This window comes from Leucopleurus acutus (genome assembly GCF_964270905.1).
Source record: "Leucopleurus acutus genome assembly, chromosome: 6".
In the NCBI taxonomy this organism is placed as follows: domain Eukaryota; kingdom Metazoa; phylum Chordata; class Mammalia; order Artiodactyla; family Delphinidae; genus Leucopleurus; species Leucopleurus acutus.
This window is the reverse complement of record NC_139149.1, coordinates 106271652-106299189: the sequence shown is the minus strand read 5'-3', so window position 1 is coordinate 106299189 and position 27538 is coordinate 106271652. Positions and strand designations below refer to the sequence as shown.

General features: G+C 35.7%; 1 pseudogene across 1 annotated transcript; it reads right to left on the bottom strand.

The window, feature by feature from the left end:
• Window positions 1-3861: 3861 nt before the first annotated feature.
• LOC309962974 (small ribosomal subunit protein eS4-like) lies at window positions 3862-21757 on the bottom strand (annotated as a pseudogene). Its single transcript has 4 exons — window positions 21727-21757; window positions 20681-20807; window positions 19072-19123; window positions 3862-4492 (listed from the first exon to the last, which is right to left on the bottom strand). The product of its transcript is annotated as a small ribosomal subunit protein eS4-like (transcript).
• Window positions 21758-27538: the final 5781 nt, after the last annotated feature.

The following is a 27538-nucleotide window of genomic DNA, read 5'->3' as shown; positions in this document are numbered from 1 at the left end:
TTTTCTCTCCATTCCTCCTAGAAATCCTTGGCTCAAGCATTTGCTTACTTTTCCATTAATAATAACTACAAGTTGAAGGTGATAGCAAAGTTTGCATAAGCAAGTGGGTTGATTGAAAGAACAGGGAGTCCTAAGTCACATGTTGATGGAAAAATAGGGATATACAGTGGAAAGATAAAAAAGATGAGATTGTTAATTATTGTGTAAACACGTGTGATGCTAATAATACTCCAGCTGCCCACAAGACCCAGCAGCACTTCTTTTTAGCCTTACATATTTAAGGTTTATTGGAAAAGTATGTAAGTTTTTTCAAGTAAAATTTTTAGAGTAGGTTTAGACTTATGTAAAACTTGCAAAGATAGTACAGAGTTCCCACGTACCCCACACCTAGTTTTTCCTATTATTAATATTAGAAATTGGTCATGATTAATGAACCAATATTGATACATTATTATTCACTAAAGTTCATACTTTATTCAGATTTCGCTAGTGTTTACCTTATGGCCTTTTTCTGTTACAGAATCCTATCCAGGATATCACATTACATTTAGCCATCATGATCATGATTATGATCATGTTTCCTTATGCTTTCTTTCATTGTGAAAATTTCTAGGACTTTCCTTGTTTTTGATGACCTTGACAATTTTTGAGGAATACTGATCAGATATTTTATAGAATGTTCCTTGGTTGGGATTTGTCTGCCATTGTTTAGGCTGCAGTGTTTTGAGGAATAAGACCACAAAGATTAAGTGCCCTTTTCATCTTGTAATATCAAGGATACATACTATTAACTTGATTTATCACTGTTGAGTTAAACTTTATCTCCTGTCTGACGTAGTTTGTCAGTTTTCTCCATTATAAAATTATTATTTTATCCCCTTTCAATACTGTACTCTTTGGAAGAAAGTCATTATGTAAAGTCCATACTTAAGGAGTGAGGAATAATTGAGGAAGCCTCCTTGAGGGCAGAGTATCTGCACAAATTATTTAGAATTCTTCTGCCGGGGAGATTTATTTATTCTTTCTGATTAATTTATTTTCCTCTTAAAGTTAAATAATAAATCTAGATTCATGGTTATTTATTTTTACTTTGGCTATAATCCAACACTATTTATTCTGTTACTAAAATTACTCCAGCTTTGATCATTGGGAGCTCTTTCCATTGGCTCCTGTGTCCCTTTGACATATCTTTATTCATTTTTTTTTTTCTTGAGCACCTCACACTTTTTGGCACTGCAACATGTCATATATTAAGGTTCACTATTTTTGCTGTAAAGTCCTGTGTGTTTTGACAAATACCTTGTGTTATACCCATAATTATGCTATCATACAGAATACTTTCAATGCACTAAAAAGACCCACATGCTTTTCTTGTTAAACTCTTTCTCCTTCCCAAATCCCTGCAACCACTGATATTTTTGTTGTTTCTATAGTTTTATTTTCCAGAATGTCATATAAATGGAGTCATACAGTAAACAGTCTTTTCAGACTGATTTCTTTAGCTTAGCAATATGCTTTAAGATTCATCCATATTTTTGTGTGGCTTGATACCTCACTTCTTTTTATTGTGAATAATATTCCACTGTATGATATATCACAGTTTATTTATCCATTCACTTATTGAAAGGCATGTTGAATAAAAGAGCTATAAATATTTGTGTGTAGGATTTTGTATGTGCATAAGTTTTTAAATCAGTTGGGTAAATATGTACGATCACAATTGCTGTATCATATGGTGAAACTGTCAAACTCTCTGCCAAGGTGACTGTGCTATTTTACATTCTACCAGAAATGAATGAAAGTTCCTGTTGCTCTGCAACCTTGCAAGTAAGTTTTATTGTCAAGTTTTGGATTTAAGCCATTCCAAAACTTGTATCTCATTGTTTTTAATTTGCATTTCCCTAATGACAAATGATATTGACCATTTTTTTTTCATATGCTTCTAATCTGTGTATCTTCTTTAGTGAAGTGTCTGTTCAGATATTTTGCTCATTTTGCCCATTTTTTAGATTGGGTTGTGTGTTTTCTTACTGTTGAGTTTAAGGGTTCTTTATATATTTTGGTTACAAGTCCTTGTTCAGGTATATATTTTGCTAAAATTTTTTCCTAGGTTGTGCTACTTATCTTCTCATTCTCATAGCAGTGTTTTTCACAGATGTGAAATTTTAATTTAATTTAATAAATTTCATAAAATACAAATTATTAATTATTTTTATTTCATGGATGTTTATGTTGTGTTGTATGTAACAACTCATCACCAAACACGGGGACATCTAGATTTTATCTTATGTTTTCTTCTAAAAATTATAGTTTTTACATTTATGTCTGTGATCCATTTTCAGTTAATTTTTCTATAATGTGCAAGAGCTGTGTCTGAGTTCTTTTTGTTCTTTCCTTTTATCTTTTTTTTGACATATGGACCTGTAATAGTTCCAGCACAAGTTGATGAAAATACTACACTTTCTTCATTGAATTGCCTTTGCACCTTTGTCAAAAATGATTTGAATATCTTTGTTGGGTTTTAAGTGTCTACTGTTTTACCAATACCACTTTATTATTTTTATAATATGTCTTTAAAGTGAGTAGTGTAACTTCTCCAACTTTGTTCTTCTTTTTCAATACTGTGTTTGTTATTCCAAGTCATTTGCTCTTCCATATAATTTTCAGAATCAGTGTGTTGATATCTACAAAATAGCTTGCAGGGATTTTGATTGAAATTGCAATTTTTTTATAGATCGGGGGGAAAATTGACATCTTAATAATTGAGCCTTCCAATTCATGAACATGGAATATTTCTCTATTTATAGACAGTCCTTTATTATTGCTCTCATCAGTGTTTTGTAGTTTTCTGAAAATATATCACACCCAAGTTTTGACAGATTTATTCCTAAGTATTTCATTTTTGGCATTATTGTAAATGGTATTTTTAAAATTTTAAATTTCTTTTGTTCAATGCTTGTATACAGGAAAGCAATGGGTTTTTGTATAGTGTCCTTTATCCTGAAACTTTGCTATACCCACTTATTAACTCAATGAGTATCTTTGTAGATTCTTTGAGGTTTTCTACATGTACAATTTTGTTCTTGATGAATAAAGGCAGTTTTATTTCTTCCTTTCAAATCAGTATATATTTTTAGCCCAGGGCTTCCAGTATGATACATGAATACACATACAACTGATGATGACAATGTGATAAAGGTAATGATCTATCCTTAAAGGTGAGAACTTAAAAGTTATTATCTGTGACAACATTGTGGATTGCTTCACAAACATATCATTAGTGCCCTTAAGGGAAAATGGTAGTGTCCTAAGGCTATTCAACACCATAGGATAAATGATATATGTGTATCAGAGCATGAACATTGTCCAAAGTCATGTAGAAATAACAACAACAAAAAATGAATATTCCATAGAGCTGAATACAAAAATCTGTATAGTTTTTAAAGATAGAACACAAGACCTAGGGATTTTGCATTTACAAGAATCTGCTTACATTCTGCCTCCAAGACCTCCTGAGAATGTTCCTTTGTGTAGCTCAGAATATTTGTATTTAACAAGATTATCTTAGGAAGTTTAAGGCTTTGAAAGCTCAATGAAATTTAGAATCAGTTTGCCATCAGAAAAAAACTAAATTCACTATATAGATGATAGATAGACAACAGGAGTTGCCAATGAGTCATTGAATATATTCATTTCTTCTCTCTCTCTCTCTCTCTCTCTCTGTCATTGGCAACTGGGTCACTGAGACTGATAAAAGAGTCACTTTGAACAACAGCCAGATTTTACTCTAATTGGACATACTTTAAAAAATATATCATGCTGTATTGTCATTAATTAAGTAGAAAGACTCTACCAATCATGTTACCTCAAGCTCTGCTTGGCCATCAGTCTCTTTTCTCTCTCTTTGGCAATGGTGAGGTGAATACCTTTTCCTTGGGGAAGAGAAATCCATGGTTTGTTGCCTTTGCCAATAAGAAAAACATTGGAGAGCTGAGTGACAAAGCTGCTGCCATTGGCATCTTTGACATGAACCACATCAAAAGAACCAGGATGTCACACCATTTCTTCCCAAGTTAACACCTCCAGTCACTTTACACAGTGTCAAACTTGATGAAATCAGTAATCTTGCCAGTCTCCAAATCAATCTGAATGATGTCATTCATCTTGCCGAGGGGATCAGTGTAGCAGATGGTGTGAACATCATGAGTCACCAGATGTGCGATTCCTTTTGTGCCCATAAAGTTCTTTCTCATGTTGTACAACTTGTACTTGGCCTATCCTCAGGTACAATATGATGAACAGCAAAGTAAACCTTGGTGTCATAGATCAGACCAGAATTCTCTCCAGTCTTGTCAATATTGATGACATCCATAAATCCAGCAACTGTACGGTGTATCATTTCAGACCTTGTCATCAATCTTAAGGGACTGCTGCATGAGATCTTCTTTAGTTCAATTCCTGTCAGTGTATACTTCGTATGCTCCTTAGGAAACTGTTAAGGAGACATTCTCTGTTTGTGGGAACCAGTAAATGGATGAGGAGAAAACACACTGGTCAGTTAACAGCATCTAGTCTACTGGAGCTGATACATGATTCAGATGCTTGGAACTGCAAGCCACAGCTGCGGTAGGCACAAAAAGAGATGTACTTGTTTATTTTTCGATAAAAGGACAGCTTTAGCTCTCTTTATTTGCTGGGTGATCAAATTGACTTAAAAATCTTAACAGTTTAAATCGTTTTGAGACTAAAGCTGTAATAAAAAATACCTTGGTGATGTATACTACTTTATATCTACTTTTAAAAATTGAACTCAACTGAAAGTCTAGTCAAATTATTCAAAAAAAAGAGGAACTTATTGGAAAGATATGGAGAAGACTCACAGAATCAAAGGAATAGCTAAAAATCCATTGGGTCTCAAGGAGGAAAAGAACTTGGATCTCACCCAAGATCTAGGTAACCGAAAATAATGCATCGCTTCTTAAGGTCTTCAATTCTGAGAAGAATCAATTTCATCCATTTTTTTCCTTCATTCCTGAGTTGTTTAGGTAAAGATTCGAACTGTCAGTGAAGAGAGGACAATATTTATGTGTTCTTCAAATTCAACCAACTACAAATCAAAAGTATTCGGAAAAAAAATTTCAAAAATGTTCCAAAAAGCAAATTTGAATTTGCTGTGTACCAGCAATTATTTACATAGAATTTACATTGTATTAAGTATTATAAGTAATCTAGAAATGATTTAAAGGGTACCTACAGGAGGACGTGCATAGGTTATATGCAAATACTGTGCCGTTTTATATAAGGGGCTTAAGCATCTATGGGTATTGGTATCTGACAATTCCCTGCACCAAATTATGACTAATTAGATTTTATGACTGTGAAAAAATAGATTCTTTAATAAAAGGACTGAAATTATGGGGCTTCTCTGTTATAGCAGTCAGTTTTCTTTTAATTAATATAAATGCACACAACGTAGGGTTGTTATGGGACTTACATGAAATAATGCATGCAAAAAGCTTAAAAGAGTTCTCAACATGTACAAAACCTGCATAACTATTAATTGCTATGACTAAGTAATCTGTGTTTAGCTGAACAGGAAGGAAGCAAATCATATTTAATTATTTCCCAAAAGATTATTAGAATTCATTTGTCTGAATAAATTTTTATCTCACTAAATTTTTTTAAATTTTGCATTTTATTTAGGGTCAGTGCTTAAATTTACAGGTATCTGCTACAAGTTAAAATGTTGAAGTATCAAAGAGAACAGAGGGCTTCCCTGGTGGTGCAGTGGTTGAGAGTCCACTTGCCGATACAGGGGAATAAAAAAAGAAAACAGAGTATTATTTTGTTTTGCAAATATACCCAAGCATTATATTTCAACTTTAAAAATTGGTGTTTCCAAAGGCTCTTTTAGGCCTATCTTATTTTTTTTTCTATATATTTATCTAACTAAAATATCCAGGTAGAGATTGGTAATGTAGCTATTAAGGGAAATGTGTGTGAAAATTAAAAATAAGTCTTGTTGGCCTTTTGCCCTTTAAACTCATACAATAAGTACTGAATTTTAAAAAAGATGAAACAAAAATGAACTAAATGTATCTCAAATCAACAACTTCAATATTTTCATGAGCAGCTTGCTAAGAAAAACTAAAAGCCAAAATTTTCTGTCAAACAGTCATAGCTAATTCCAGGTTATTTGCCTACAATCTGTGGAAATATTTAATTGCCTTTATTCTTCATCATCTAATTTCAGAGCATTGGAGAGAAAGGCGCCTGGTCAGAGTGTTGGCTTGGGTTGAATGATCCATTTTCATACCCATACAAGAAAATAGACTCCAAAGTGGCAAGCACTATTCCAAGGTGAACAGATCTAAATTCCTAATCAAATTTCCATGTCTGAGAAATATGTTTAATTTCTTTGAAAGTAAGCTTGACCTTGATGTAATTCTGCTTAAGGTGTAGGATTTGGAGTAAAAACATAATCTCAATCTTGTCTCACTTGTATGGATTTGGTAGTTTGATGATCTCAAAAACCTTGTAAGTGATCCCTAAGCATGAACTTTAAGTATTTAATTAGAGCAATGCGTGGCCATAATCCTAACCTGGAAACTCCTAATACAAAAGTATTTAAACTAACCAAAATTATGATATTTATAATTTTCTATGCTTACAAGTTTCCTTGTACTAGCAAAATTAGGGTACCTCTCACATGGCATTCTACTTGAATCTGCAAATGTCTTGAGAACAGGTTTGTGTTTTGTTCATTAATCTATTACCAGCAAGCATCCAAAACTTGGAACGAAATGTTTATCCAACTCAATATTTATTTGTAATGAGATAAAGACAATAACCTTTTTCATAACAATTCCCTTGAATGCAGAGATTGAAAGTGAAGCTCCTTATGAAAAATATGTTTATTCTTTGTTAGAAAGAAGTCAATACTACCTGACTAAGGTAGACCTGGAAATGAAGCATCTTGCTTGTCAACACTGTTTACTTCTCTACATTGTCTTTCTGCCTAAAATTAAAAGGACTATTTAGAAAATACTGAACTGTTTCTATTGATTTGTAGTAAGTTATTGATGCTATAAATCTAGTGACTTTGACACAAGTAAGAGTTCCCAAATCCTAACATGTACTTACTCTAGATTAAAAAAAAAAACATTTTTATATCTTTTAGTAAATTCATAGTCTTTTTACACAGGGCAGAATTATAGCCTTAATGTACTTTATGAGGTGAGGTTCACCTAGAACATGATTTTAAAGTCTCTAAGGATACTGTGTTCTCTGCAAGGTCACAGTGACTTGGACAAAGCAGCTTGAATGACTAATGGAGACTAATGACTAATCTATTGTGCCTCTGTACAGATTCCTTAATGCAGACTGCTGGATTTGACACTGGAACTAAAAACAAAACCAGTTTCTGATTAGATACAACTAAAATGTTTGTTTTGTGTCAGGTACAAACCATCATCCCTGATCCTCCACCTAGCTCTGCTTTCTTAGAACTAGGTGAGGCTCAGTTTTTGTGTTTATAAAGCTTACAATAAAAATTTAAGGCTTGCGTCCCAATTTTCTGGATAACTAAACAAACAAGCCAACAGGAGATTATATACTCAAAATTATTGGAGCTCTCTGTTAACCATTTGATTATGTTCATTCTAAAGAAAATATTTTAAAAGTTAGTCTTCATTCTCAATAAAATTTGCAATGGAATGATGGGTGACAATTATATTTATGTGTTCATGTTGTCAGTTCTCTCAACTTGCAATTTAAGCAAATGGTAAGAACCTCTTCATGGAGTACATCTTGGATTTTTGGGGTGGACGAGTGTTTCTTGACTATCTTCCAAGCCTGATCTCTATCCCATCCTTTCACATAGGATTTCAGATATTTAAGTCTTCACATAGTATGGAGTTCTGAAATCTGGACCCCAATTTTCAGCTTGAAATTACTAAAATTTGTTATATTCTGTTTGCTTCTGTCTGATTTTACATTTCCACCCTTATATGTATACGAATGTGCAGATGTGATCAAATCATACATACTTTTTTTTTTTTTTTTTTTTTTGCGGTACGTGGGCCTCTCATTGTTGTGGCCTCTCCTGTTGCGGAGCACAGGCTCCGGACGCGCAGGCTCAGCGGCCATGGCTCACGGGCCCAGCCGCTCCGCGGCATGTGAGATCTTCCCGGACCGGGGCTCAAACCCACATCCCCTGCATCGGCAGGCAGACTCTTAACCACTGTGCCACCAGGGAAGTCCCATACAGTTTTAATGAAGTATATTTTTTCTAATCTTCTTTCTTCCTCCTCCCTCTCCTCCACCATGTTAACAATCTAGAAATTAGCCTTCTCTCTTTTTTCTCATGCTCAGATAATCATTTTAGTCATATATACGTGTATGCATTATGCATGTGATATACACTCATACAAATATGCATACAGATATAGGATTTTGATCACTATTTTTTAATAGAATAATATGATATACATATTTTGCATTTTTCTTTCACCACTCAATAACCTTTCACCACTCAATAACATTTCTTTCACCACTCAATAACCTTTCCAAGTTAACTGTTACACAGTGCAATACCAAAGACACAGGAGTAGTGAGAAGAATCTTGACTGATGGGGAAAAGTGTATTATCAATGATATTAGTAGAATTACCCGCATACAGTAATACTAAAACACAGGTGTCTTCTAGTTTGGTGTATTTATTACAATGAACCTCCTAATCACTTTCACCCAGGTGAGTTGTTCCCACCACCTCTGGTCCCTCTCTACTGAGGACACTGCAGTAGGTATTGCACTAATATTGAAGAGATAGCACTAATTCTTTATCTTCAACAGCTGCAAAATACTCCAGGGTATGTATGTCTCATGATCTATTGAATTGTTTTCTTATTGAAGGGCATTCACTTTTTTCTTTCTTTTTGCCATTGTTACTTCACTACTCTATATTCCTGTGTTCCAATGCTCCGGTCCTTTTTGTCTGTCAAAAAAATTCCCAGGTAGAATTACTTGTCCAAAATATATGTATTTTTTTAACATCTTTATTGGAGTATAACTGCTTTACAATGGTGTGTTAGTTTCTGCTTTATAACAAAGTGAATCAGCTATACATATACATATATCCCCATGTCTCCTCCCTCTTGCGTCTCCCTCCCACTCTCCCTATCCCACCCCTCTAGGTGGCCACAAAGCACCGAGCTGATCTCCCTGTTCTATGTGGCTGCTTCCCACTAGCTATCTATTTTACATTTGGTAGTGTATATATGTCCATGCCACTCTCTCACTTCGTCCCAGTTTACCCTTCCCCCTCCCTTTGTCTGCAAGTACATTCTCTACATCTGTGTCTTTATTCTTGTTCTGCCCCTAGCTTCTTCAAACCATTTTTTCTTTTTTTTAGATTCCATATATATGTGTTAGCATACGGTATTTGTTTTTCTCTTTCTGACTTACTTCACTCTGTATGACAGACTCTAGGTCCATCCACCTCACTACAAATAACTCAATTTTGTTCCTTTTTATGGCTGAGTAATATTCCACTATATATACGTGCCACATCTTCTTTATCCATTCATCTGTCAATGGACACTTAGGCTGCTTCCATGTCCTGGCTATTGTAAATAGAGCTGCAATGAACATTGTGGTAAATGACTCTTTTTGAATTATCATTTTCTCAGGCTATATAACCAGTAGTGGGATTGCTGGGTCATTTGGTAGTTCTATTTTTAGATTTTTAAGAAACCTCCATACTGTTCTCCATAGTGGCTGTATCAATTTACATTCCCACCAACAGTGTAAGAGGGTTCCCTTTTCTCCACACCCTCTCCAGCATTTATTGTTTGTAGATTTTTTGGTGGTGGCCACTCTGACTGGTGTGAGGTGATACCTCATTGTAGTTTTGATGTTCATTTCTCTAATGATTACTGATGTTGAGCATCCTTTCATGTGTTTCTTGGCCATCTGTATATCTTCTTTGGAGAAATGTCTGTTTAGGTCTTCTGCCCATTTTTGGATTGGGTTGTTTGTTTTTTTGATATTGAGCTGCATGAGCTGCTTATAAATTTTGGAGATTAAGCCTTTGTCAGTTGCTTCATTTGCAAATATTTTCTACCATTCTGAGGGTTGTCTTTTATGTTTGTTTATGGTTTCCTTTGCTGTGCAAAAGCTTTTAAGTTTCTTTAGGCCCCATTTGTTTATTTTTGTTTCTATTTCCATTTCCCTAGGAGGTGGGTCAAAAAGGAACTTGCTGTGATTTATGTCATAAAGTGTTCTGCCTATATTTTACTCTAAGCGTTCTATAGTGTCTGGCCTTACATTTAGGTCTTTAATCTCTTTTAAGTTTATTTTTGTGTATGGTGTTAGGGAGTGTTCTAATTTCATTCTTTTACATGTAGCTGTCCAGTTTTCCCAGTACCACTTATTGAAGAGGCTGTCTTTTCTCCATTGTATATTCTTGCCTCCTTTATCACAAATAAGGTGACCATATGTGCGTGGGTTTATCTCTGGGCTTTCTATCCTGTTCCACTGATCTATATTTCAAGTGATATTTCAAGAATATTCTGGGAAGATCTCTAACAATTCCAATTCCAACAGCAATATGCATTTTTCCTTTATTATTTCTTTGTTTAAATTACTGTGATGGGTATAAAAACTTTATTTTATTACAATTCACATTTTCTGGTGAGGGTGAGGCTGTGAGTGAGGTAACACTCCCTAAAATCTTGTAAAAATCTTCACTTTCCAACTGCATTAGATGGGAATGAATTTAGCTGTATATAAGAGAGAGTCAACTACAATTACTTAACCAGATAGAAGTTTTATTATTTACAAATAATAAGAGGTTAAGTAGGAAATTTGTACATTTGTAGAGCTCCTTCAAAAGTCATTCAAGACCTAGTTCTGTCTGGTTTCCAGTTTCCCTTTTCTCAGCATATGGCATCTGTCTTCACAATCAGAGAATGGCTCCAGAACCTATAGGCATAGGGACTTGATCTCAAGAAAGAGGAAGTGGTACATGAACAGGAAAATAAATAAAATAAGTACATAAACAAACAAACAACTAAATAAAAGACTCTTCAATCCCACTGTAGCTTCCCGCCAACCCCCCTTTTTTTTAAAATCAGGGCATTAAAAGCTATGTCAAAGCCTTTAACTTATGAGAACTATGCCAAATGATTATCAAGGTTTGCAAGGGAGCTTGGAAGGAGATTCTCTAAGCTGAACACTTTGTTACTCTGAACAATGATAGAATGGGAAAATGGGCTGTTGGTAGTTAATCATCAACCTGTCATACTTAACTTTCCCTCATTATAATATGTGTGTGTGTGTGTGTGTGTGTGTGTGTGTATGTGTGTGTGTGTGAATGCATAACTCTGAATTTGGGCAGTGGTCACAAACATTTACTAAGTCCTGGATATATAGGCTGACACATCTCTCTAAAATCTGGAGGTGTTTGTTACCTATTATTTTAAGTTTTGGGCACCTATGCAGAAGCTGGGAAAATAGAGTTCTCATTCCACATCATATTAAACACTGTTGCTGCCATTAAATAGTTGAAAAAGAAAGAAATTAACATTCTTGAAGGTACTACCCTTCCTCGAGAGGCTTGAAAAAGCTGGCCTAAATATATACCAATGCAGGGAATTTTGTTTTTTCAAGTAATATGGCATCCTAGTCCTGGCTTTATAAATGTTTTAAATTTTTATTGAGGTATAATTACATTCATTAAAATGCAGAGATATTAAATTCAATATGTTTTGACAATTCTATAACCAACACCCAAGGTAAGAAGTAGAGTATTTGCAGCTCCTCAGAAAGTTCCCTCATGCCCCTTTCCAGTCATTTTTACAGTTTCTACTGAGTAAATCACTGTTACAATTTTCACATATTACAGAATAGTTTATGCGTGTTGGAGAATTTCATGTTAATGCAATGATACGTAATGTACTCTCTTGCGTCTGCTTTCTTATGTTCAGTAGGCCCAGGGCTCATTCTTTATTGTTGCTGAGTAGTATTTCATTATAAGAATATATCACAATTTGTGTTCTTGTTGAGGAACATTTAGACTATTGCCAGTTATTGACAGCTATGCATAAAGTTGCTACGAACATTTTAAATATTTTCTTCTGTGAAGTGTCGTTTTAAGTTTTTTGCTCATTTTCTTAGTTTAGTTAGTTCATCTTTTTATTGTTGATTTTGATTCTGTATATAAGTCCTTTACATACACACACACACACACACACACACACACACACACACGTGTGTGTGTGTTTTCTTTTTATTTATCCTGCTTTGAATATGCTGTATTTATTTATTTGTATTTGGGGGTTGGTGTCTTTCATCAATTTTTTAAAATTTTCAGCCATTTCCCCTATTTTATATCTCCTTTTCTCTGGGACCCCATTTATATGATACATTTAAATCATTCACTGTTGTTTCACAGGTCTTAGTCACTCTAGCTTTGTGCCATGGACATAATATTGTGTATTAAAGAATCCCAAATTTAGTGGAGTAAAAAATAAGCATTTATTGTTATTATCTCATGCACTTGGCATTGACTGGGCTCAGCTAGTTGGTTCTCACCAAGCATCTCTCATGTGATTTGACAATGGCTTTAGCTAGAGTCATCTCAAAATCTTTCTCATTCATGTGCCTGCCCATTGAAGCTGGTTGTCAGCTGAGACTTCAGTGGAGCTTGGCAACCAGAACACATGTCCTTTTCATTTGGCCTGAGTTTCCTCACAGCCTAGCTGCTGGATTCCAAGACTGTGGATCCCTGGAAACTGTAGCAGAAGTGCCACAGTCTTTCTGCATCTACTCTTACAAGTCACAAACTGTCACTTCAATCACATTCTGTTTATCAAGGAGATCACAAAGTTTCCTCTTGATGGGAGAGCATCAAAAAATGTGTGATCATGTTCTGAAATCACTCATGTTTTCTTGGGCTTTGGTTGGATATTTTCTATTAACCTGACTTCAAAGTCACTGGTCTTTTCCTATGTCATGCCCAATCTGCTGTCAAACCCATCTAATGTATACTTTATTTTGTGTTTTCCCTTTCTAAAATTTCCATTTGTTTTTCTTATCTTTTCAGGAATGCTGTTCATCTTTCCTAATGTATTATTTAATATTTCTATGATAGTTATTTAGTTCCCATCTGATAATTCCAACAGGTGAGTAATCTTTGGATCTGCTTGTGTTGACTGTTTCCTTTCTTGACCATACATCACACTTTCTTGTTTCTTTTACTATTTTATTGCATGCCAAAACTTTTACTTCCAAAGATCACCCTTTGTCTTCAATCAGACCAATAGACCAAGGAGATCATTATTTGATTTGGATGAGGAATTTGGCACACCTTTAGTTTGATTGAAGTTATCACTAGATTCAAATGTTGTGGGCAAGGTCAGGATCCACCCTTTAGCAAAACTTGGGGTATGAATACTGATAATATCACAGAGAGCTCTGTGTGTTTTATAGGCAGGAAACCTGTTATTTGGCCATTGGAGTGTTCTCTTTCTTCTCCAATATTCCACCCTAATAGTTTTCTTCAAGCTCTAATAAGGAAACTGCCTTATAATCTGAGAATGTTTACAATTCCTAAGAGATGTTTTTCTCAGCTCTCCTCTACTAATATCTAGCCTTTGGGAGAAGAAATTCAGAGTGCCTCAAATTGATTTCTCTCAACAGTCTTTTCCAACTTTTAACTTTAGGTAGTTGAGGGTCTGGAGTACCTCAAATGGGATCCTCTCATCACTATATCTCTCTCCTTCATTTCCATTCAGCAAACAGTTGCCCTGTATTTGGGGGAGATCTCATGCACCTAAGGGGAGTTTTTTTCATTTGTCCTGCCTTACCACCAATGTCTGACATACAGGACCTAACAATTGTTGAATATCCATATGGAGGAATTAGAGCAACAGGGAGTGCTGGGTTCCTTAAAATTCTAATTTGGCACACGCTTCCAGAAGCATCCATTAATAGGTTGTTCACAATTAAAATTTTGGCTGTTTTATTCTTTATCTTGTCAGTGATGAATTCTTCCCTCTTTCATGAATAAGGATAGCTGTCTCTTCTTTCCTATGAGAGGCTTATCATTTAAAAATGTTATTAAAATTTATTTAGGTTTTATTGCACCCTTTACTCTGTCACAGATTTGCACAAATCTGTGAGTTTGAAGCTTATCTACATTGTTATGGTTTTTCAGATGGAAGTGGGAGTCTCTTACAATTTCTGTATTCTAACTGGATATCTAACCTTGCAAATGAAAGTCATTCTTTTTGTTATTGTAGGTTTCCATGATGTGGTTGAAGATTACATCATTCTGGTTTCCTTTTTCACCTTTAAAAATTCTGTTATAAAAATCTACTTTCACATACCACCTTCCCCACACTACACAGGCAGGTCTGCAACTTCATTTGAATGGTATAGTGCTGCTTTTCTTGTCTGACAAGATTTCTTTAGGGAGCATCTCTTAGATACTTGTGAATTAGTCATTTTTCTTTAACTGTAGATCTGCCCCCATTAAAAAAAAGTTGTATTTTTTTCTTTGAATTTTGAAAACATTAGTATGTATGGAATCTCACACATAATTAGACACTGCAAAAACTAAACCCCGGTGAAAATAATTCTCTTTATGACTTGCCTTTGAGTCAGTAATCCCAAAAATCGATTCCATTCAACTAAATGTGCTGACACTTCCTGGTCTGTAACACAAGCCAGGAGGAATGATGTACTAGAAAAATGTGAATTAGAAAACATAAAGAAGTAAAATTTCTATATTGTCTAGCAAATGTAAGCCTTGGCATTGGCAGAAAAGAAGCAATCAAAATGACCAAAAATTCTGTTTTCATAAAAATGACTTTTGTTTTACAGTTTTTATTTTGTTTTTACAAAAAAAAGTCATCTTAGAGAAGATAACAGTTAAGAACTCCGGCTCCCACTGAACATTTCCAGATATAAATATGTTGGAAAAATAGGTATAGTTACTTTGATCTGCTTTATGTTTTTAGATAATCGTACAATATTGAACAAACTATGTAAGTTCTTGGAAGCTTAGTTTCTTCATATTTGAAATTAGATATGTAAAAACAAGGCTTTATTTGAAATTCATGGACTCAGCTTAGACAGTTTGGAAGACTAGGATGTAAAGTTTGTATTTGTCTAGGGAGAGAAGATTGATAGCTTTTAACAAATGTTCAAATATTCCATGCCTGAAAAATGTTTCAGAAATACTCTCAGTATATTTGAAACAGTAAATGAAATTGTTCTATCATTGGGCTTCTTGGTATATTTTAACTGGTTTTAATAGAGAAAACATACTTAATCTGTGCTACTGTCTTCAAAGAGTTAATATTTATTGGGGATTTGCCATGTCCTAGTCACTGTGCTCAACACTCTACTTATGTAATCTCATGCAGTCTTCATAGTAGGATAAAGTAGGAGTTAATACCATCCTCATCCACTGAATAAGGAATTCACAGATCAGAGAATTCATGCTACTTTCTATGGTCATGTGGTTTATACATTGTAGCATCAGGGTCTGAGGCCATGTCTTTCACCAAAGGAAAGTTTTTATGATCCTTGTACCTAATGTGTTTGAGGAGGATATGCTACAACAATAATGCCTTCCTGGACTAGAGGGGCTGGACAAAATCAAAAGTAATCGTGGATTTATAAATAAGTTATTGAAAAGATAAAATACTAGATAGGATTCTAATATCATTTGGAGTCCAGGAAAACCTAGTTAGTTCAACAAATAGTCCATGTCACTGATTCTGCCTTAATCCATTATCCTTCCCTCTGCAAGGTCTTTTCAAAAATTTCTCTCAGTGAGGCAAAAGTCCTAATTATCCACAGCGTTTTATAAGGAAAATCCTAGACATGATTCTGCAGGGTGCTATAAGTGGGAACAGGAGTTCCTTCATGCAACAAAAGAAGACATGATTATCTTTGGGAGAATAGAGATAGAGTAAGAATAAGCCACCTGATCCACAGCTTGGATACTCATAGAAGACTCTATAATGGATAGTATGGGATAGGAAGCGAGTGGAAATGCATGCATTAGTATCAGGAGAGGCACCTAGGTATTATAAATTGAGGTAGTAAAATCCTTTTGAAAAGCAATTTGGCAACCTGTCTGAAAAGCTATAAAAACCTTTATACCTTTTGACCCAGTAATAGCTCTCTGGAGAATTTATCCTAAGGAAATAGTTCAAAAGAAGAACACAACTATATGCATAAAAGTATTAATTACAGCATTAACTCTACCAGTGGAAAAAATGGAAAAAACCTAAATATCCAACAATAGAAGGGTAGTAAATTATGGCACATTAAAATTTCAAAAATATCAGATAGTCACTACAATTATAATCGTGAATGCTGAATGAAGCAACATGAAAACTATATGCAGTGGAGTTAGTGAAAATAAAGAGCACAAAATTGCAGGTATTTAATGATTAAGACTTTTTTTTTTACATCTTTATTGGAGTATAATTGGTTTACAATGGTGTGTTAGTTTCTGCTTTATAGCAAAGTGAATCAGTTATACATACACATATGTTCCCATATCTCTTCCCTCTTGCGTCTCCCACCCTCTCACCCTCCCTATCCCACCCCTCTAGGTGGTCACAGAGCACCGAGCTGATCTCCCTGTGCTATGCGGCTGCTTCCCACTAGCTATCTATTTTACGTTTGGTAGTGTATATATGTCCATGCCACTCTCTCACTTTGTCACAGCTTACCCTTCCCCCTCCCCATATCCTCAAGTCTATTCTCTAGTAGGTCTGTGTCTTTATTCCTGTCTTATCCCTAGGTTCTTCATGACATTTTTTTTCCCTTAAATTCCATATATACATATGGATAAAGATGTTAAGGGAAGTAAAAGAAAGTGAAAATAGTAATATATTATAATAGTGGGGTTCAGGGTGAAATCAGTTCCCTATTGACATATTGTCTTAATGCTCTGAGCAAACTGTATGCAATAACTAAAAATTAGAAAAGAAGGATTTGTGTTACTAAGTCTCATGTGTTCATCTTGTATCAACAGTGCTTGTTAGAGATCTGAGACAAAGGAACAATGGTTACCTGTATTCTTACTGATGCTTCTAAACTTGTCCTCAATAATTTAGTCATTTTGAGTCACTATGGTTTATTAAGATAAGGCTAGTAAGTATGATTTTTTTAACTGCATATACATTGAGTACTTTAAGTTTTTTTCTTGTTTCCAGCTGGATCATTATCAAAATTCCTAACTGGGTCCCTACGTTAGTGTCTCCCATTTTCAAAATGCAATTTGTGAAAGCATGAATAACCATGTTTTCTTTATTTCATTTTAAATTATTTATTGAATATCTAATATATACAGGGTACTATAACTCTCTCCTATGTTTACAGGAGAAAATTCTCCCATATTGTAATTAAGGAATGTCAAAACCCACAGGCATGATCCTTGATTCTCCCACAAAACCTTCCTTTGTATAACTAAGAAGCAGCGCTTGTCAACCATAGCATTCCATCTGTACTTTCTCAGACTTGTGCCTTTGCAAGCCTAAAAACTTTACACAAGCCTAGAAAATCTCCCTCTGTGGCCTTTAGGTATTTAAGTCCTATCTATGTGTCAAGGACCAACTAAAGCCTTTTCTTCTACTACAAAGGCTTTTCAGAAAATTCCACCTTAATTTACTAATCCCTCCTTTGAAATCTTATATCACTGCAATTTGAGATTATTTACAGTGTTGATTTGTGTTATTATTTCACCCTCAATGCTATATACTTCTACTATTTGTAAGTCTTTATTTCAACACCCAAATTGTTAGGTCTACAAAGGCAGGGAACAAAAACCCCAGACCTTATAAAAGTAGGTATACAAAAGTAACTATTGCACAGATGTTAATTAAATGATATTGATATTGTACGTAAGAAACAATTAGCATTGGATTTAAAACTTGAGTTTTAAATTTCATCTAATACTCCCATTATAACACTTTACTCATGAATGGCATAGTTGTAAAATCATTTTGACATCTGTCTCCCTTCAACTGAGGTTCTTGGCCTCAGAGGTATGGTCCATGCATTATCCCTTTTTGTATATTCTGAACCTGAGTATAATTTTTATCACAGAGGGTTTCACTGGTATTTGCTGAGTACATGCATCAGTTAATTGACTTCATTTACTTTAAAGGTCTTTTTTTTTTTTTTGCGGTACGCGGGCCTCTCACTGTTGTGGCCTCTCCCGCTGCGGAGCACAGGCTCCGGACGCGCGGGCTCAGCGGCCATGGCTCACGGGCCTAGCCGCTCCGTGGCATGTGGGATCTTCCCGGACCGGGGCATGAACCTGTGTCCCCTGCATCGGCAGGCAGACTCTCAACCACTGCCCCACAAGGGAAGCCCCTAAAGATCTTACTTTTATGCATTAAAAAAAAAAAAAAAAGCATAGTATTCTTTTGGAAGCTGAGTTTAGAAACAAAAAATTACCTTACCAATAATACAAGAAAGGAAGAAACACATTTCTCAAAGGCTTATTTTTGCCTGGGCAGGTGTTTTAATGTACATTCTTTATTTTAATATTAACAATAATGCCTAAACTTTTTAGTGTTTAACAGTTACCAAGCACTTTCCAAGAGCTTTACATGTAGACTCATATTTAATTCTCACAATGCCGAGGGATAGGTACGATTCTTCTCGATTGCAGACAGGAGTAAACTAAAGTATCAAATACTTGTCGATGGACAACTTGATATTTCCAACCAAGCAGTCGGGCAGTGTAAAAGCTAGAAAAATTAAACTTTTCCAGAAGATGATAAACCACAAAGAAATAGTGAAATTTAATATAAATTTAATTCATTTATAAAGATGAAGCTGGAGACATCAATTGTTTCCTGTATCTTTTAAATTTTTTTTCATTAAACTGATGGCTTCATTATGGTCAACATATAAATAGATTTTAGAAGACAATTTGATATAAAATGTGAAATAATTGGATTTAGAGTGGTTCCTCTACCTTAATGAGATGTTATACCCTTCAAAAGGATAAAGTAAAATGTATACAGCTTATGTTACCTTTCCAGTTCTTAAATAGTTTACGTCATTTGGTAGATCATCAACTTGCTTACTGTGGATCAGACATTTTTACAGCTTGATGTAAATTGCATCTGATATAAATCAGATTATTTATGGAGAATTAATCCTAAGATTTATTTGTTCTCTGGAGTGTTGATAAGCAAACACTTTTTTTTAAATCTAGAAAATAGCATTTTTAGACTTCAAGCAGATACTGGCTAAGTTGATTTATCTATTTTATTAGAGGTTATAAATAACTAAGCAGATCAAGCTGATATTTATTTGACAGTTCCCATGTTTACTTGATAAAATGAACCTATTTCCCGACAGAATTTTTGTAGTTAAGTATATAATTGTGCCTTATGGTGTTAAAAAATTATAGTTCTATCCACAACCATCACAGTAACCTTCAATATGTCACTAATGGTTAGAAATGTATTCATTTTAACATGCTTAAAATAAAATAAATAATCAAGACTTTATTTAATTCTTGACTAAAAGATGCTGAATGATTCAACTTCTTCCCAGCAGTGATACCTTGATTAATTCATCCTCTGGGAAAGAGGCACAGGATTGTTTATATGAGCTCAACTGTTTAACTAAAAACATCAATTGGGGGTTGAAAGAAATCTTCTCTCTAAATGAAAGGCCAAGTATTAACAAACCAGAGGAGAGGGTTTTTGTTGCTGTTTATTTTTTCCTTTCCCTGAAGGCCCTGGACTAATAATGAGTTTGTCTGATACACCCTGAAAACAAACACAATTTGGTCCTTTTTGGGAAAAAATGAGTATGGTGACCATAATGACAAAGTGGAAGATTCCTGTTTTCTCACTTCCACCCTACCTCTGAGTCTCCTCTTCTAATCTCAAAAGGCTGAAGGGAGAGAAGGAAAGAGGGATAAACCTAATACCTGTAGCTGAACCCCAGGAGTCAGCATAGGGCAGAATACCTACGTTATTTAGATAGCATTTCCTAGGAAATAGCAAATAAAACCAAAATTGTGCAAATGGGAAAGAAAATGAAGGCTCAAAGGCAGTTGATAAATCTTTAAGTTGTTGATGTACTAAATTGATGTCTTTTCTCTTTGAGATTAAAAATGTGAATTAGGGGGCTTCCCTGGTGGCTCAGTGGTTGAGAGTCTGCCTGCCGGTGCAGGAGACACGGGTTCGTGCCCTTGTCCGGGAAGATCCCACTGGCCGCGGAGCGGCTGGGCCCGTGAGCCAGCCACTGAGCCTGCGCGTCTGGAGTCTGTGCTCCACAACGGGAGAGGCCACAACAGTGAGAGGCCTGCGTACCGCAAAAAAAAAAAAAAAAAGTGAATTAAACCTAATGGGCTAAGGCCATGGTTAAAATGAGAACCACCAATCAATAAAACAATAATAAACCAAAAAATAGTAACCAAAATCACAAAGCAAGGTGTTTAAATGACATTTTTCCAGCAGCCTTGATCCTGTCAGATGGTCATGAGAGCTAACTACCAAAGCCATGTGCTTTGGAAGCTGACCTCACTTTAGGTATCTGATGGAGGTTTTGGAGGCTGACATGCTTTGGAGGCTGACCCCACATCTCTACATGTGGTTACCAAGTATCTTAAACACCCAAGTCTCACCTTAAATTGCATTCAGGAGACAAAGGGTGGCCCAATACAGCCACTGCTCGCAAATGCTCACAACGGCTCCATTCAGCAAGGTCTGCAAGCCAGTGGGCTCTTTGCTTCTTGCCTATGACTCCAATTTCTACAACCCAAATTCAGAACTAGATTAAAATTAGATCTTAAAGGCAATATGGTCATGTACCTTATATTTTTATGCTGAGAGATTTTATAAGAAGCAGATTGGTTTTCTTATGCCTTAGTTTGGGGACTTATTTTATTCATACATACCCTAGCAAGCTGGGCATACATAAAACAGATCACTAAGCTGTTTGACAATATATTGACTCACCATGTAAAAAAAAAGAAAGAAAAATAAAAATACATGAAACTTTCCTAAAATGAAGAGTGAACCTGCAGAAGGAAACTGATATGCTTTTTAAAAATGGGCTTGAAGGCAAAACCAAAGATAAATGTGTGTGTTTAAAATTACTTGTGGGCAAGGCTCCCATCTTAAATATTTGAAGTATCCAGGCTTCCGAGCACCTGTTCAAGTTTGTGCTGATTCTCCCCCAGGCAGCTGCCTACTTGCTTCTGCTTCAGGCTGGACCTGAACATGGTCCAGGATGCATCGTTGATGAGCAAGTTCAGCTGGTGCTGAATGACAGGTGTTGGCTCCTGACTGCCTTCAGTGGCATGGTGTGGTATATTTCTTAACAGAGGGAAAGAAAGGAGACATCAAACACTTGCTCCTCTAACCCAATGTTTCAGTGTTTGTGCTTTAAATAAAAGGCATAGACTAGAAAAAGTAATAGGTCAATATCAGGCTTACAGAAAACCTTTCCTTAATGAATGCACAATTATAGACAATGGTAGCACAACAAAGAGGTGACATCGCTAGTGGGATTTGGGCACTTTACAAGGTCCAGTAATCCACAGGACATGCTCATATGATCACTAAAGCCTTGAATTCAGGTGGATGGGTTGACCCAATGGTCAAGAATCAAGACAACTGCAGGATCTCGCTGTGCCAGCCTCTAGACCCCAGTCTGTGGGTCACTAACCGACGATGTAGGCATGGAATGCACTTTCCATAAGGGCGTGAGACTAATAGTTGTGCTTCAACAACCAAATGGCCACAGAAATGCTCTCAATTCCATCTTAGAATCCAGTGAGATTTTTCTGGGTGACAGTATAGTGTATCCCAGGAGTCAGCAAACTATGCCCCCCAGGCTAAATCCAGCCTACTGCTTATTTTGATACCCTCATGATCTAAGAATGTTTTTTGCATTTTATGTGATCAAAAGGAATCAAAAGAAGAAGGCTATTTAATGATGTGAAGATTATATGAAATTCAAATTGCAGTGGCTATAAAGTTTTATCAGAACATAGCCACACATCCGTTTGTTTACATATCGTATATGGCTGCTTTTGTGACAGAGTAGCTGTGACAAAGACTACGTCATTCACAGAGCATAAAATGTTTACTATCTGGCCCTTTACTAAAAATGATTGCCAATCAACGTACAGTATATGGTATACTATACTGGTATAGCCTCTTTCCAACTGTGGTAATGGGTTATTTACTAAGACTACACTGAGCCTCAGTTTGCTCAGCTGTAAGGGGATATTAATACTCATTGCAGGGTTGTGGGGATATTACATGAGATAAGGTGCCATAAAGTATCTAACATAATGGCAGTAAATGGTTGCTGTTTTTATTCTTAATGGAATTGGAGAGAGAAAAGTATTTCCTGGTCTCTGTGTTATGATTCTAAACAATGGGAGAGGCCACCAGTCTCCCTAGGGTTTCAGGCTGGCTGAGAATATATTGGATGTTTTCTCAGTCAGCGATCCGTTCCATAACAAAATACCATAGACTAGATGGCTTAAAGAACAGAAATGTATTTCTCACAGTTCTGCGGCCCGGGAAGTCCCATGGTTTGGGTGCTAGCATGGTGGGTTCTAGTGAAAGCTCTCTCCTTGGCTTGCAGATATCCATCTTCTCATTGCATTCTCACTTGGGAGGGAAAGGCAGAGAATGAGAACACTCTGGTGTTTCTTCTTGTAAGGGAATTTATCCCATCATGGGGCTCTGCTGTCATTACCTCATCTAAATCTAATTATCTCCCAAAGATTCCACCTCCAAACACCATCACATTGGGAATTAGGATTTCACCATATGAATTGGGGGAGGGAGACATTAAGTCCAGATCAGATGTTGAGGTTGAATCTCCAGCAGCTGTTCCACCATTTCTTCAATGTGTAGCAGCAATTGATTCTATGCCAGCTTTAGGAAAGAACCCTCATTAGTCTTAGTCAATGCAGTGCTTCTGTCAATGATTGACTGGAAGCAAAAAGAAAAATTATATATATGTATATTTTCACACGGTAAAGAAATATCACATCCCAAACTCAATAGCACCATTTATGAGTATCACCTCTCTCCTATTGAGAGTGTTGAGCTGATGTAAAACCTAAAACTGCTATAGAATTTTATGAACTTCATTCCATAACCAGGCAAACCAGTTCAAGGTAAAAGAATCCATAGACAGCAGAACCAAGCCACAAGAACCAGAGAACAAACAGTACCCTAATTGAGCCATACCGCCCACATTTCCTACCTGTGAGCTTCTCAGTCCTTTAGAGCTTAAGTCACTTTGAGTTAGATTTCTTGAATTTTGCCAGCAAGATCAACTAACTACTGCAATTGGTACCTGTCTTTAGATTCAGGCTGAAAGCAGACCTACCTGTATTGCTCAGGTGGCCAGTAGAAAATCAGGACACAGTGACTCATCAATGTCCTAAAAATTTATATGTTGGGAACCATTTACAACTTATAAAATATCCCTTATACATTTGCTCAACAAACTTAAGCTTTTCCTTAGTGCCACTGTATTCAAAGCTCTATGCTCAAGCTGTGGGACATGCAAAGATGAATCAAGCACATTACTAGACCTCAAGGACTTAATGACCTTGTGGAGAAGAACTACATATAAACTATGTGAGAAATTAAAATAGAAGGCAGAACAAAGTGAGATGCATACTCAACATGGTATTAGAGCCAGAGAAGAGAGTTACTGCCCCCATTAGATCCTCACAACCGCTCTGTAGAGGAGACTGAACAGATGTTTTTATCCTCACTGTTACAGATTAGAAGATTCTGAAAGGTCCAGTGTGACTGGGATAATTAGTGTTGCATTAATTGTGATTTTGGCTCAAAGCCCAATATTCTTTCCATTCTTCCATGAAATTTCTTAAAAATAATAGCAACTTCACAGAAAAAAAGGCTATTGTGTATTAAACATTTCATAAAGGCCTGGCATATAACAGCCCAGCATACATTGTCAAGGAATAAAATAAGATGTATAAGATACCAGGAAGCAATGGATGGGCACTCTGAGCAACCTGAGGTCACCTATTCTAATTAAGGAGAAACCACCATTTAGCTCATTATTAGCTGATGTTATTAAAAATTTCCACTTTTTAAGAGATTCACAAATCTAAATTGTATATGGAATTTTATAAGGCATTTTCACATTTTTATCAAGTCCTATCAAGTCTACCTCCAAGAGACATACTGAACCTGTCCACGTCCCTCCATCTCTTTGCAGTAGCCTCCTAAGTGGTCTTCTAGATTCCAGTGGTATCCCTTTCTTACACATCCAAACAGCGGTCAGAGTGATCCATTTAAAAATAAAGGTTATCATCCCTTTATACACCCTAAATACTCATCAATCAGGATTTAATCATGGAAGCTGTGTAGAGATGCTGTCTGCACAAATGGCATACCTACATGGGTTCAGGCAACCCATCTTTACATATTCCAATTCTTCACATACTAGACACTTGATCCAAGATGTTAATATCTTTTTAACTGACACAACCAAGTCAAGCCCAGCAACTCTTGGCAAAATCTGCTTTCATAATGTTGTGCTCTTATGCATACTGTGGTGGGTGTTGCCTCAACCTAATACTCTGTCCACTAAGCAAACATGAAATGCACAATGACATAACAGGCCAGACTTCAGGCAAAGGTATTTTTTCTTAATATTTATCCGCAGAGAAATTTATGAAGAACAAATTTTGACACCTTTGGATGGGTGAGAACTAAATTAAATCCTCATCTTGTCCTTATCCCTACTACAAATAGAAAACATATCTGAGAGTTCTAATGTCTTTGGACAATAAAATACATGCATGTCAAATTTTATAACTGATTATAACTAATTTCAAAACAACACAGGAATTTCTCCACAACTAAATAATTGTTGCTATACATTGTGAATGCAAAGGAGAAAGACAAAAAGAATGACAATCCTACAGATAATGTGGGTAGCAGAGCAAAATTTCTGTATGCCTGTCAAGGTGTATAACTGCTTCAATTTTTTCTTTTAGACATATTTGAAATTAAGTCAGAATAAGAACATCCTAGGAAAATCTGTCTCATGGGTTAATAAACTATAAATATAGAAAATATAATACAGGAGATAGGAATCTTTGTTTAGAGATCCTATAAAACTCTCTGTCCATATTTGTCTCTATAGGGATTACTGCACAAACTTGGCTTTAAAATCTTAAGAAAGCAGAATTCCCATTTCCTATTTCTTTAGTAGTTGTTCCTTCCAGATTATCATTCTTTATATGTCAGAAACTATACTCATTATACCTCTAAGTATTATTAGGGTTTTCTTTTTTTCTGAGATACTGACAAGTTCTACCATTTTTGTCTTCTGAGTCTTAATAATTTATTTTAAATCACCGTGGTCTTTAATTTTTACCCTTTAAGCAACATTACTACCCCTCACTTCTCTATATTTTTCCTCCTTTTCTGTTTCCTCTTCCTCCTCTTTCTCACTATTTTTCCTTCTTTTGTTTTGTCTTCTGTTCTCATCTTCATCTAACCTCTTTCTCATGGTCTACAAGAGTCTGCATGAACTGCTTTTGTCTATCTCTCTTAATCCCCTTCCCCCCAACCCCATTTTTTCCCCACACATATTAGTCTCCCACCTTAAACTTATCTTTTGCCAATTTAGAAACTTCATATTTGCTATTTGTTTGGCCTAGAATGCATCTTTCCAAATCTTCCTTTCTCATCAAAGCTATCATATATAGCTATGCCATGTGTACAACACAATTCCAGGGGTAACACTCATTTAGACTATGATGTGACTGGTTTCCCCCGAGTTTTATAACATGGTGGCCTGATTTTCCACTCTAAGGAACTCAGCTTTTTATTATATCTTCAAAGAGGCATTTTCTCACAACCATATCTAAATTCCCTCTACCCATCCTACTCAATCTGGTAACTCTTTATCTCTCACCCTGTCGGTTTCTTTCATAACATTGATGGGAATCAGTAATTACTCCACATATTTATTTGTTACATATTAATCGTATCTCTTCTCTGGACAAGGTTTCTTGAGTTTTGTGACCTCCTCTGCCTTGTTCTAGGTTGTATTTTGTAATATCTGTACCTTTAACTATGCCTGGCACATACAATATCCTTTATAAATCAGTGTTAAATAAGAAAAAAAGAAACAAATGAATGTATTAGTGAATATAATTTCCTTGAACATATTCATTTTCCTTTCTCATTACAATTAGGTAGAATAAAAACCAGTCTCAAAATAATGATCTCACCATCCATCTGTGTGTAATACATCATTTCTTTGGTTCCATGAATCCTTCCCTGCTTTGGAGGCTTTTGATTAAAATTTAATTGCATTTGTGAAATATAACTTATCAATTAACATTCTTTTAACATTTTTGTTGATGTACGTAATGTGTTTGATGATGGCACCATGCAAGTAAAGCTTGTGTGGAGGTTAGTCTAGGATGGTCGATGCGGGAAGAAGAGGAGAGTTTATTGATGGAGAGGTAGAAGAACCCCACAGAGATTTTCCTTCTACTTTGTAATTCTAACCAAAGCCTGGCTCTTCATTGCTTAATGGTTAATGAGATTGAAGCTGACATTCATGACGCCCTAAACTATATCACTTCTTCCCACCCTATTTCAGTTCAGTGACGGTGGATTTCCCTACACTTTGCAGCTGTTTGATAAGAGGTTCTCTGTTTTGCTCTCTGATGACTTGAAAGGCCATTCAGCCAAGCACAGAAGCAACCCACAGTGGAGGACAGGACACGGGAATTAATACCTTTGGACACAATTTCCAACTGTTGAGGTGTGGGATTTTGTGACTGAATATCTTAGACTCGTTCCATGTTTGGTGGGACATGTCTGAAGTAGTTTCTGTATTATTACTCAAAGGGTCATCTAAAGGGTTGAGCCACGGTTACCCAGAAGTTATTGATGCACTTGGTATTGGATCTTTCCTCTCCTGGTCTCACTTTCCTCACTTCCTCACTAGTGATTTGTAGAATCTCCTCCAAAATAAACTACCTAGATCCATGTATTTGCCTTAGCAACTACTTTTGGGGGAACCCAAAGACACAAGGAACCTTAACTTTTGTCCCCTTTTGTTTAATTTGTACCCCATCCATCCTCCTCACAAGAACCTTTGTCACAGTTCTGTATTATTGCTAATTTAATGTAAAATGTTTGATGTAAAAAAATACCTGAAATAAACCTAGTTGATCCAAACAAGTCTTTTTAAAAACTTTGCACCCAGAAGTTAAGCATTTTTGTTTAAGCAATATTCCTTCTTTTGACCTAGACGATCCCATTTTACACATGCACAAATTATAATGTTTCTTTCTTTCAAACTCGTACAAATGAGATATTGAATAAAATTTAAGAAAAAAACAAGAAACAACAATAAGACACACAAGGACTTAAATTCATATCCAGACCCCAGTACTTACTACTTTCCAAGATGGGGAAATTGTTCTTCACCTTTGCAGGCTTTTTAAACT